We start from the raw sequence: 14,022 nt of genomic DNA, 5'->3' as shown, positions 1-14,022 counted from the left end.
GACTATTAAGAGGCAGGCAACTGCCATTAGCACGTTATCGGAGTAAATGCATTTTATTTTATGAAATGTGCCTGTTTCATTTGATTTCACTGCTGATGGACTGGTAAAGTTGTGAATAATGCTCCAATCCTACAATCTTTGCACAGTGGAAGTAGATTGTGCTATTAGAAACCTTAAAGGTCAACTAGTCCAAATGACTCATTTTACAAATGAGGAAACTGAGACCCATAGAGGTGAATTTTGTTTTTATTTAGTCGATTAGTTGTGTCTCATTCTTTGTGAACCCATTTGGGGTTTTCTTGGCAAAGATTTTGGAGTGATTTGCCATTCCCTTCTCCAGCTCATTTTACAGATAAGGAACTGACACAAGCAGAGTTAGTGAAGTGTTCAGTTAGTGTCTGAGGTCTGATTTGAACTCATAAAGATGAGTCTTCCTGATTCCAAGCTCTATCCGTTGCCTAGTCACCCCTGTAGTGAAATAACTTGCCAAAAGTCACATTGTTAATAGTAGAAACAGAATTAAAAGGCAAGTCTCCTTACTCAGGTTATATTCCTATGCAAAAGAAGAAAGAGCTTTTAAAATTAAAATATCTTTGATTCAAGGGTCTCAACCCTGAAAAAAAAGGAAAGGTGCTGATAAAATGTTTTGTTTATAGCTAAGATTAGCATGGATCTCCAAATTATCTGTAGCTTGAATTACAAAAGCTACCTAATAAAGAATAATGCCTTCGAGGGCTTAGTGCTAAAACAGAAATTGTCCCTCTAATCTGTACACACTAAAAAGAAAGGTCTTTAGCATTCAGTCGTATTTTTGCCAATAGTAACTCAGAGCAGGCAGTGAGGTGGTGCAGTGGATAAATCACCAGCCCTGGATACAGGAGCACTTGAGTTCAAATTCAGCCTCAGACACTTGACACTTACTAGCTGTGTCACCCTGGGCAAGTCACTTAACCCTCATTGCCCCACAAAATAAATAAAATTAAAGAATTATTTTTAAAAATAGCAACTCAAAGAGAGGGGCACAGAGTACAATATGGATAAATGGTAGTATGTTTTCTCCTTGTGAGTTCCTTAAGCACAGGGACTGTCTTTTTGTATCCCTAGCACTTAGCACAATGCTTGGCAAAATATTCAGTCCTTTTTTTCAGTTGTGTCCAACTCTTCATGACCCCATTTGGGGTTTTCTTGGCAAAAATACTGGAGTGGTTTGCCATTTTCTTTGCTAGTTCATTTTACAGTTGAGGAGGCAAGCAGAGTTAAGTGACTTGCCCAGGGCCACACAGCTAGTAAGTCTCTGAGGCCAGATTTGAACTCAGGTCTTCCTGATTCCAGGTCTAGAACTCTATCCATCAGGCCCCCTAGCTGCCCATTGGCAAATAATAAGTGCTCAATAAGTATTTATTGAAATTGAAATTGGAACACAGACCCCAGCACTTCATCATTTAGAATACTTCCTAATTTAAAAAGAGAGAATACTTCCTCTACTGATACAGACCTAGACCCATCAGTGACTTAGGAGATGGATTGTTGTAGCCCAAAATCTCATCACCCAGCAAAATTCTGTCCTTAGCCTAGCTTGTTGTTGTTGTTCATCCTTCATTTTCAAAAACCAATCACATACAAATGAGTGATGTCTTGATTTGTGTGTGAATTGAATTTAAATGGAGTTGTGTAAATCAGCCTCACTCTATCTTCCAGAGTCATCAAAGTCCAGGGGCAAAACAAAAGTCAGGACACCTGGCAATGGTCCGGGATGCAGTGAATGACCTTGGCATCTTTGATATCTTAGCAAGCTTGAAGTGCTCCACAGCAGTTGCTTCAGCTACCTTCAATGGCCAATGGAACAAATTGTTCCCATATGCCCATTCTGCAGGGAGATGTGTTCACATGCTTAGGGTAGCCATCCCCCTGATTTACCAATGGGTTTAAAGCCTGTTGTCTGCTCTCAACCTGGTTTACATCTATTGCTGAGCTTGTGCTCATAACCTTTCCAGGTAGAGAGAATCTTATAGAGCTTATAATCAATTCTGCTGACACAGCCTTCCGGAGCCCAGGTACATCTCCAAGGCCATAATTAGGCATCAAGTTAGAGCTTCATGCCTTGCTTATAGAACACAAAAGAACAAAGCAAACTGTGCTCTGCTTATTCCAACAAAATGTGCCTTTCACATTATTTCTTACTGCACCATTTTGATATGGTAAGAGCTCCTTTTTAATGACTAGAGACTAAAGAACAATTCAGAGAAGAAGGGAGAGCCTTCTAACCTAAATTAGCTTTCTTAAAATCATCCCTCCCTGAAGTTTTGCTTTGAAGATATATGGATTTTTCTTTTACATGCTACCCCAGGACAGAGAGGAAATGGAATGACTTTTTTTAAAATAAGTCCTTTCTCTTTGAAGAGTCAAAGAAGCAACAACTTCATGGAATTTCCACTTCCATTCCAGCAAGAAGCAGTATGTGGTCTTTCTTGTTAACATTACCAAGATAGTAGTATGACTTTTGAGAGAATATCAGCAACTGTATTCTTATTAGCAATGCTGACTCACTGTGTGGTTAGTTTCTTTGACTTTGGGTTTTCTCATATGAAAAATGGCAATATCCACCTTTCTTTCATTTGAGTATTGTGAGAATGAATAGATCACAAAAGTGGTCTTTAGTCTGTAATCTACTTTATCTTTCTAATTAATATTAAGAAGGTACCTAGGGCAGCTAGATGGCACAGTGGATAGAGCACCGGCCCTGGAGTCAGGAGTACCTGAGTTCAAATCCAGCCTCAGCCACTTAACACATATTGGCTGTGTGACCCTGGGCAAGTCACTTAACCCCAATTACCTCACCAAAAAAAAAAAAAAAGGTACCTAAACAATTAATTTCTAGATTCTCAGGACTAGAAACCACTTCTGTAAGCTATCCTAACAAATACCCTTGTGACCAATGGCTAATAATTAATCAGAATCCTTCTTATTGAAATTTATACCCTGATCTTTCTTCTGTTGTTACTCAGTACAGAAAGAACAGTGAGAAAAATTGTTGAGCTTTCTACAGATTTCGTAAAGTCTTACTATCTAAGACAATCAGGGAATAGGGGTGTTCTAATTAAACCAGAATTTGGCTTAATGGAGAAATACTACCTAGGGATTATCAATTTTAAATAATTAAAATATACTTGGAATTCAACTTATAGTTACAATTTAATCTTTGATGGCATTTGGGTATGCTATAGCACTTTTGCAGTATTATTATGAACATAAATTATCATCATATTAAGGAAGTATAAATTGTCTATTAATAGAAATTTCCACTTGACAGGATGTTAAGTGAGCCAATTTGACTTGTGTAATACTTCTATAGTCATGAGGCATATTAAGCTGTTTTCAACTTTGTTTTCAGGTTAAGTGCACAGGACCATTTAATCTGCTTTCACCAAATCCAGGGTACCCCAAACTGTTAACTATTTGGGGATGTAGAAATTATATTCCTGTTGTTCCCTTGGGGTGCCACAGGATTAGGCCACAAAGTAAAGAAAAATGCTCTACTTTATCCACTGCTGTTATTTTTCCAGATATGATTGCAACTTAAGACTGGTTAAAAAGTATTTATTAAGCATATCCTATGTGCCAAGGATCATGCCCAATCCTAGGGGTACCAAAAGAAAAGGCAAAACATACCTTGTCCTCAAGGAGTATCGCAGTCTTAATGAGGGAGATGAGATGTAAACAAGGTATGGAGAGTAAATACAAGATAATTTCAGAGGAAAGGCACTGACGGTAGGGGGAGCGAGGAAAGGATTTCTGCAGAAGGTCAGATTGTCGCTGAAATCTGAAGAAGACCAAGGAAAGGAGATTTGAAGGAAATCAGAGGCAGAGATGAGGAGGGACAGAATCAAGGCCTTTAGGCCAGTCAGTGAAAATTCATGGAGTCGGGTGATGAACAGTTTTTTGTGAACAAAAAGGAAACCAGTACCGATACATCCCAGAGAACATGGAAATAGGGTGTAAAATGCAACAAGACCAGAAAGGTAGGAAGGGGGACAGGTTAACAAGGGTTTTAAAAGACAAACTATGGGGGCAGCTAGGTGGCGCAGTGGATAGAGTGGCCCTGGAGTCAGGAGTACCTGGGTTCAAATCCGGCCTCAGACACTTAACACTTACTAGCTGTGTGACCCTGGGCAAGTCACTTAACCCCAATTGCCTCACCAAAAATAAATAAATAAATAAAGTTTTAAAAAGGAAAAAAAAAAGCCAAACTACAATCCTTGTGAGGTAGGAAGACAATGGGAGATAAGGGGGAAAAAATGGAGACTCAGCTTTTTGTTTGCCATTGTCATTGAGAAGATCATAAAATCAGTAATTTAGGGTTGGAAGGGACCTTCAGGCCACCTGGCCCAAACCCCTCATTCTGTAGGTGAATTTTAGGCCTACAGAGGTTAAGTGACTTGTTCAGGGCCAGGTAATGACAAAGGTGGTATTTAAACCCAGGTATCCTGATTCCTAATCCCTTGCTCTTTACATTGTACCATTCTGCTGTGAAGATCAAACATGATGTGATCCATGAATATCAAGGGAAAGAAAAAGGGTAGAAGAAAGAAACATCATAATTATGGTAAAGTATTACCAACAAATCAAATGGCTTCTCTCCCCAAATCCTCTGGCTTCCAGAGTTTGTGCAATTCTACCCAATGTCTTCTGATATTTTCTCCCTTTCTAAGCTCCCAACTCCCAATAAGAAAAATTATAATTAATGCTAAAAAAGACTAAAGATTCCATCTCCTTCAAATTGTGGAATCTGAAACTAAACATGGTATTCTTCTAGGAGTCTTAAACATGGGAAAAGGATAAGTGACATTCAATGGGCTTTCAGTTGTAAATGAATTGGAAACAAATTGAGTTTCCTATTCACTTCCACTCTACTTGTAGAGATTAAAGGATCTGAGATTTAGAGCTGGGAAGGAACCTAAGTGATGATCCAATAAAAACCTCCAGTTTTACAGATGGAAACTGAAGCCCAGAGAAGTGAAATCATTTCTCTAAAGTCCCACAAGCAGTGAGTCTCAAAACTGGGATTCCAAACCAGGTCCTCCAACTCCAAAACTCAAGATCTCTGGCATCATACCGCATGATTCTCTCTCTCTCTCAACTTTTAATTTAATATTTTTCCCAAATTATATTTAAAACAATTTTAACATTCTGTTTCAAATTTTGAGTTCCAAATTCTCTTTTCTTCCCTCTCCTCTCCCTCATTGAGAAGGCAAGAATTTTTGACATAGGTTACGCATGATTCTTGAAAACAAGTTTTGTAGAGGGTAACCAACCCAAATCCAGGAGTCATGTCCGGACCATGTCATAGAGGGAAAAGCATTGATTGGGAGTCAGAGGTTCTGAGTTTGAATCTGGCTCTGTGTTTCTTTAAAACCTGTATGACTTTGCTCAAGTTTCTTAGCTTCTTTAGGCCTCCATTGATGGTTATTGATGTTGTTGTTGTTGTTGTTGCACTCTATAAAATGAGGAGGTTGGACTAGATTGTTTCTAAGGTCTCTTGAAGCTCTAACCCTATGACATTCCATTTGAAAAGTCTCTGCCTCTATAGCATGTGTTCTCCTAGGTGTAGTTTCAAGTGCTTGATGAAACTTCTGTAGTACATATCCCATTATGAGGAAGTAGTTCAAATATTTGTTTCATATCTGATGGTATACCAAGTGGAGTTCCTGTATCAGATATTGAGAAATATTTGAAATGGGGGGAAAAAAAACCCTAAAATCCTATCCTTCTCTCCCATTCAAGGATTCCAGCAGTTCAAAATTGAAGGATTTTTTTCATATGAAATAAAAAACCAAATCTCTTTCTTATTTTTAGGTTCTAATTTTTGTATCAGGGACCATTACACATCAAGGCTTACTTGTCCTTCTTTCAGTAATTAAAAGAGTTAAACTGGATACATACATAGAGCATTTCTTTTTTTCTACTAATAGATTCAGGCCTAGATTTTATGACACATGTTAAATGATCAGTTCATCAAGTAACAGCAATTGTGTGTGTGTATATATATATATATATATACACACACACACACATACATATATATATATTATGTGATATATTATGCTATATTGTGCTATGTTATATTATAGTTCAGCAAGTAAAAATAAACTGAATACTGAAACTGCTCTCTCCAAGGTTCCCAACTTGCTTAACTACTCACACCAATGTTCTCAATCTCCCTTTCACTTGATTTCAGGGAAGCTTTTGACACTCTCAACTCTCCCTCCTCTGGAGTAATATTCTCTCTTCTATGCTCTGTCCTGGTTCCCTTCTTACTTCTGTGATCATTTGTTGGCCTTCTTTGCTGGTTCACCTGTCTGTATTCTGACCCTTAATCTAAGGCCTCCTTTATGCACTCTTTTGGTGATTTCATCAGCTCTCATCAGTTCTATTTTTATGTCTATGAAGATGAATTCCACATTTATATGTCCAGTTGATCTTTTTCCCAAGATCTTTATTTCTTTATTATACTCCTATATTACCAGATGTGTTGGAGATCTATCTAGATATCTCATAGGCATTTCAAATGCAGCACATTCAAATGGAACTCATTGGGGGCAGCTAGGTGGCAAAGTGGATAGAGCACCTGCCCCGAAGTCAGGAGTACCTGAGTTCAAATCCAGCCTCAGACACTTAACACTTACTAGCTGTGTGACCCTAGGCAAGTCACTTAACCCCAATTGCCTCACCAAAAAAAAAAAAAAAAAGAGGAACTCATTGTTTCGCTTAAAATCTAGCCCTCCTTCAAACTTTCCTATTTCTATTGAAGGTACTGTACTCAGTTCGATTCAATGAACATTTACTAAGTTCATTCACCCATGTATACAACTTACATTTATTAAAATTACACTTAAGGGGGCAGCTAGGTGGCACAGTGGATAAAGCACAGACCCTGGATTCAGGAGGACCTGAGTTCAAATCCAGCCTCAGACACTTGACACTTACTACCTGTGTGACATTGGGCAAGTCACTTAACCCTCATTGCCCCACCAAAAAAAGATTTTTAATTAAAAATCAAAAAATTTAAATTACATTTAAGTCCATTCAACCATGTTACATCTTCTGGGTCATCTTTGACTCTTCCATCTTCCTCAACATTTATCCAATCATGTATGAAGTCTTATCAATCCTAGCTACACCATACACCTAGTATATGTCTCCTCTTAAGGGTTGCCACCACTCTAGTGCATACCTTCATTACATTTCATCTGGACTATTGTCTGACTACATACAGTCTGACTATTGGTGTTCCTGATTCAGATTCTCTCCCTATCAATCTAGATTCCACACAACTGCCAAAAGAATCTTTGAAAATCACAGAACTGATCATGTCACCCACCCCCTACTTAAAAAAAAAAAAAACCTTCAGCAACTCCCCAATGACTCAAGTATAAAATTCAAAACAACAACAAAAAAACCCCCAACCCTTCAGTGTGGCATTTAAAGCTCCATATGATTTGGCCCCCACCTCCTTTTCCAGACACTTAATTTTACTTCCCTTTATACATTGTAAGTTCCAGATAAAATGCCCTAAACTCAGTGAATCACCTCCTGTCCCCATGTCTTTGCACAAGTTATGTTCCTCACCTGGAATGCATTCTGTAAAGACATCATTTAACGCCAGCTATTCACTGACGTTCTCCATTTGTTATGTGTTACAACCTGCTCACAATCACCACACACCTCTCTCCCCTGTTCTTTATATGATAGTCATTTTTTAAAATTCCTCTGAGCAGCCATAAAACACCACAAGACAAATACCATTGTTAGAAAGTTGGCCCTATGTTTCTGGAAGAAATTTGGGGTCATTGGAGGAATAATACCCTAAAGTTAACCATTCACTCTCTTTCTCCTGATTAAGGTTAGGTCTAACTCAAATATTTATACTGCCTGTCCTTACACATAGACATAAACACACACACACACACACACACACACCCCTCTATATATTATCTAACTGCATGTCATGCCCTTTGTATATCTTGCATGTGTAAGCAAAGTGATCATTCAGAATTTAAAGAATATTTCATTTTTTTAAATCAGAAAAAAAATCTATCATCTTTTATTCCTCCCTTAACTGAGAATGAAAGAAAAATAAAATCCCTTCTACAAATATTTATAGTTAACTAAAACAAATTTCCACATTGACCATGTCCAAAAAATATATGTCTTATTCTACTGTGAGTTTTTCACCTCTCTATTAGGAGGTGGGTAGCATGTTTCATCATTAGTCCTCTGGAATAGTTAATGATTAGACTGATCTGAGTTCCTAACTCTTTCAAAGTTCTCTGTCTTCATCACATTAATGTCATTATAGAAATTGTATAAATCTGTTCACTTCACTACAATTTAAAATTAATATCAAACCATATCTACCCCAATAATGGTACAATACTACTTTTAAGCTTCCCCCATAAGTTTATATTAAAGCAATCCTTGATCATATTTATTAAGTTGTTTCAGTCCTGTCCAATCTCTTGTGACCCCAGTTGGGGTTTTCTTGGCAAAGATATGGAATGGCTTGTCATTTCCTTCTTCACCTCATTTGACAGATGAGAAAACTGAGGCAAATAGGGTTAAGTGACTTGCCCAGGGTCACATAGTTAATAAGTAGTATCAGATTTGAACTGAAGAAGATGAGTCTTCCTGACTTCAGATCCAGGACTCTGTCCATTGTGCCACCTAGCTGCTGTTGATCATATTACTTATACACATACAAAAATCCATAAAATTGTTTATAACAATCCTCTGCCACCTGGAAACATGTGGGAGTTATAGAGATTTGGTTCCTTAGCCTGAGTAAACTCTTGGGAAAGAGGACTGTCCTTAGTTTGGTTTCAGTGCTATCTTCTTTCAGGTGCTCTTTTCCCCTCTAGCTAGCTTTCTCTTGCACCATCCTCCAACTGTGATTTCCATGCTAATGTCCTCTATTCCTTCTTTATTCCCCATGGTGGGAAAGAATCACTGTCTGACAATTTTTTGTGAGTTGAGGTGGAGTTCAGGCTGAGTCAGCACTATGGGAGGCAAGGGGTATTGGCAGAGATCCCCACATCTGGACCCTGCAACATAAAACTTCAAAAATTTTAAAGCATTTTACATATAAAGGGTGGGCCAAAAGTCATGATGTTTTAATAGCTTTTTGACAATGATGTTTTCTTTATTTTTTGCCATTTAGGAGATCTGATTTTTCACATGTAATATAAATTCATTTCCTACATATGCTCTATATGATGTTATGGCATTGTAAATTAAAAACAAAAAATAAAGGAGTTATTAAATATTGAACCTTTTTGTGACTTTTGGCCCACCATATATATATATATATATACATATATATATACATATATATATACATATATATATACATATATACACACACAAATATACAAATATAGGAGTTATTAAATATTGAACCTTTGTGTGACTTTTGACCCACCATATACATATATATATGTGTGTGTGTGTATGTATACATACACACACAAATATACACACAGATATAAAGTATATTATATTATGTTATGGCATATTATATATTTATTGTTTATATTATATATATTATTCCATATGTGCCTCACAAAGTCCCATAAAGTAGATACAACAAATATTATTATCCCCATTTTGAAGATGAGGTTTAAGTAACTTGTTGGTAAGCATCATTCAAAACAGCTGAATCCAAAACTTGCTGACCAATAGAATTGACCATTTCTACTGTACCATGATGCCTTGTGTGCTACACACACACAGTAAGCACTTTAAAAATGTTTCTTGAGGGACAGCTAGGTGGTGCAGTGGATGAAGCACCAGTCCTGGATTCAGAAGTACCTGAGTTCAAATCCTGCCTCAGACATTTGACACTTACTAGCTGTGTGACCCTGGACAAGTCACTTAACACTCATGCCCTGCAAAAACAAACAAAAAAAAAACAAACAAAAAGAGTCCTGGAAAGAGAAAGGGGACAATAACTATCATACGGGGCAGCTAGGTGGAGCAGTGGATAAAGCACCGGCCCTGGATTCAGGAGGACCTGAGTTCAAATCTGGCTTCAGACATTTGACACTTATTAGCTGTGTGGCCCTGGGCAAGTCACTTAACCCTCATTGCCCCACCAAAAAAAAAAAAGTCTCTTGAATTAAAATTAAAATACTCAGCAAATATTTTTATTATCTAAAGATTCACACTGCTAAGTGTCCAACACTATAAGAACTGTTTCATTTTCAAGCTGAAGGCCAAAGTCCTGGTAACACATAAGAAGAAGCAGGTCAAAAAATCTATTCTGGAAGAAGATGAATACAGTAATTTAACTTTATAATTTCATAGGCTTATGATCAGTCATTCTAGCCCTAGCCCCTAAAGATAAGGTAAGAAAAGATTTTAAGATACTATCAAAATAGTTATACCAAAGGAGAAAAACTTCCAACAGTTACTGCTTTAATTAGAACAATAAGTAAGGAAGGGCAAGGAAGAACTTATATTTACACAAAACTTTACCATTAAAAATACTCTCCTTACAAGAATTCTGTGAAGTAGATAGTATAAATCCCCATATGTTACAAAGAAGCTGATGTTCACATGCAAATATACTTAAGTTAATCAATGAGAAAACACAGTCTAATCTTCAAAGTATTGTCTTCTCTAACTCAGCACATGCCACATGAATGCTAAAAGGATCAGATTTTTAAATGGTGGTTTGCTGAGCAAAAGTCTTATTCAAAAAGAGGGGAAAAAAACAGAAACTAGGAGGAATAAATGAACTTTTTAATTATGGGCACCAAAAAAGCATATCACTTGCTGGATCATAGAGACTATGGCTGTAAATCTGTAAAAAAAAGGAAGATACATATTGATGTTATACGGGGAGATAAACTCAAAATTTCCCCCAAGTAAGAGGAGACATAGCATCAAATTTTTCTTTGCATTAATTTCTAGAGATGGAAAACCATATCTGATTCTAAGGTAAGATAATATCTGGGAACCAAATTTGGTTTGATCACGTATGATAGTTGACAAATCTGGTTTAATTTCTGTCCTTGAAAGTCTGATCCTGGTAATAGAAATGACTGTAATGTATTCACTTAGTTTCTATATAGAGTCTTTGTTAATATAAGGTACTAAGGAGGTGATGCAAGTAAAGACAAATAGTCTTTGGTAATTTATATTCAGGAATTTGGAGCCATCTAATTAAGTTGCTGAGTTGACTCTAGAGCCATCCTGTGGTACTATGGAGACAGTGGAAAAAAAAAAAAAGGAGGAAGAAAAGAAGTGGCAAATGAATTTTGCTGAGGCAGGAATTTTATTTTTATTTTTATTATGTCATGCAGGAACCAAAGAAAACAGGACTTCTTGAAAGCTTGTCACCAAAAGTATAAAAGAATAACATTCTTTCCCTTTTCTTAGCCCATCAAGGGAGGACTGATAACTCCAATCAGGGAAAGTAGGATTATCCCAGCAAATAAGTTGGTGTTTATTTGCTTGAGTTCCAAATTCAACATGCACTTTCAGGAATCTGTATTTAGTGTTATAAGGTAAAACCATGAAACAAATAAGAATTTCTTTTAAAAAAAATCAGTAACTTCCTCAAAGCACATTGTGTATGTGTATGGTTCACTGCATATGCCATACACACAAGTTTAATAAGTATAGTCTCTCTGTTCTCTAAATGTATTACAATTTTCTTCCTAACCTCTAAAAAGCATCAGATTAGAAAATGTTTTAGTAGAAGTCTAATTTATATTGAATAGAATAAAATAATTTTGCAACTTTTATGTTGTAATCCTTCTCTATATCCCCCTACTATGAATAAAGTTTTCTTGCTAAGTGTTATAGGGATGTTATCTTGCTAACCTATGTTCATCCTGTATGAATGGTGACTTCTAGGTCTTTTTTTAAGATGGGAGAAAAAGAAAAGGAAGAGAAAAGCCACCATATTCCATCTGCCTGTCTCTGTCTATGTCTCTCTTTGACTCTCCACCACTACCATCACCACCACCCCTATTCTCTTCTCTCTCTCTCTCTCTCTCTCTCTCTCTCTCTCTCTCTCTCTCTCTCTCTCTCTCTCTCTCTCTCTCTCTGTTTCTGTTTCTTTCTATCCCTGACCTGAAAAAAAAGGAGAAATTTCTTCTGTAGCAGAATAAGTTTATGGAAATGAATGCAGGATACTGAGTAAATAAATATAAAATTTCCACTGTCAGCTTATTCAGATCCTTTGGAATACTATAAACATTCTCTTTGTCTACTGGGTTTTTGATGGAAGGAGAGGGGGCTCTCAGTCACTGATCTCTTGGTCTGGAAGGATCTCTGGTCCTGTCAGTCCCAGATTGCTCTTCAGCCTTCTTCTCTGCCCAGGAGGTAGAGAGATTCCCAGTGGTCACAGCTACAGCACGTGCAATGCACTCGTAACCCTTCTTGTTTTCTTCTTTTTTCCTATTTTCATTGGCAGAGTGTTTTTCTGCCCAAAGCATAGTTCCAAATGGAAGCAGCTGCCCAACTAGGAGGAAGTATAAAGCCCCAAGAAGAAAGGAAAGGGAGGTCAAATAAGGAGAACAGCTGGTGCCAAAACTTCAACAAGACTCCTAGCAGGTCTGACTGGGTAAAGGTCTCCAGAAGAACAAATACAGTGGTGGAGATGGGTGGCAATAATGTAAAAAGTGATGTTCAAGCAACACTATAAACTGCTTTAATACTTGCAGAATTGAAATTCCAAACTGAATTCTCAATTCCAGAATATTTAACACAAAATTGAATCTCTTACAATGAACTTTTTATTTACATGTCTCTATCACATATGTCACCTATCTCAGTAATGTCTGAATTCTGTATAGAATGGAATTTTGTTTACAAGAAATGGTCCCACTAACTTTAGTATAAGGAGGGCTAGGAGTTTTCTTGTTTGGTTGCTTTTTTCCCCCCTAAGTATTTTTATTTAGGGCTTCCATTTCAATAGATATGCTTAGGGGATTCAAAATCAAAGCATATCAAATCCTAACATTGCAAGTATTTTTATATGGAAGATAGCTTAGAAAGGAATTTTGTAAACTTTTTTCCTACCTAGAGGGAAAAAAACCTTATTAGGTTTAAAATGGAAATTTCATGGAATATTTCCGTATGAATTCTGATGCAGATAATTTAAGATTTCTAGGCATCTACTTAGTTACCATGAGAATTTCATAGTATACAATGCAAACTAGCATGTAAAAATTCCATGTAGACAATGAAAAGCAGAATGGACACTGTAAAGATTTTCTGCCGCCCTTGAAAGACTAATCCATTCACATATCTACATTTTAAATATAAATAGTTCTTTTTCCATTACCATGACCTTAAAATTTTACTTATGAGTTCATTGAAGCCTGCAACCAGACCTGCAAATCAAAAAGGAAGATAGATACAAATGTTTATCTCTGTAGAAATTTCATAAACTAAATTGTACAACAGTTATTTAAACACTTTTGTGGAGAGGCTGCCAAATCTTGAAGCCTTTTCTTTCAGTCACTTTCCCACCATCGTAAGAACTATTTCTCATTAACAACCAAATTGTTTTCAGATGCTCTGCTGTAAGAGGTTTCCTTAGAAACCATTTGGTAAAAGACTGTGGCTTTCTTCCATTGAAATCTCAAGCAGTGAAAAGGCAGATTTTCTGGCATAAATCAAACCCAATTTCTAGGGTTCACTAAACCTTTTCTCTCTAAAATAATGTTTTGTGACTTGATCTTAGCAGTTAATAGTACAAGAAGGATAGCTGGTGTGAACCAGTTTTAAATGATTTTCATTCCATTTCTTTTGTTATCCAATTGAAATCAGTTCCAGCACTTGTTTCACCTTGCTACGGCCTTAAGAGCACAACTAACAAACATGACAATAAATTTAACTATGTGTAGTAATTTGTTCTATGAATAGTATCTTCAGAGTTTTATGGTAACACTTACAAGAGGTTTTTTCTATAAATGTTGACTAAGTTAAAGAATTCTTGTATTGACAAGTTAA

At 36.7% G+C, this 14,022-nt stretch overlaps 1 pseudogene; it reads right to left on the bottom strand.

The window, feature by feature from the left end:
* Window positions 1–12,500, bottom strand: part of LOC122755191 — a 28,804-nt pseudogene extending 16,304 nt beyond the window's left edge.
* Window positions 12,501–14,022: the final 1,522 nt, after the last annotated feature.

Source organism: Dromiciops gliroides, chromosome 4 (genome assembly GCF_019393635.1).
Source record: "Dromiciops gliroides isolate mDroGli1 chromosome 4, mDroGli1.pri, whole genome shotgun sequence".
Lineage (NCBI taxonomy): Eukaryota > Metazoa > Chordata > Mammalia > Microbiotheria > Microbiotheriidae > Dromiciops > Dromiciops gliroides.
Note: the sequence above shows the minus strand (reverse complement) of the source record. Positions and strands in the feature narration are given on the sequence as shown.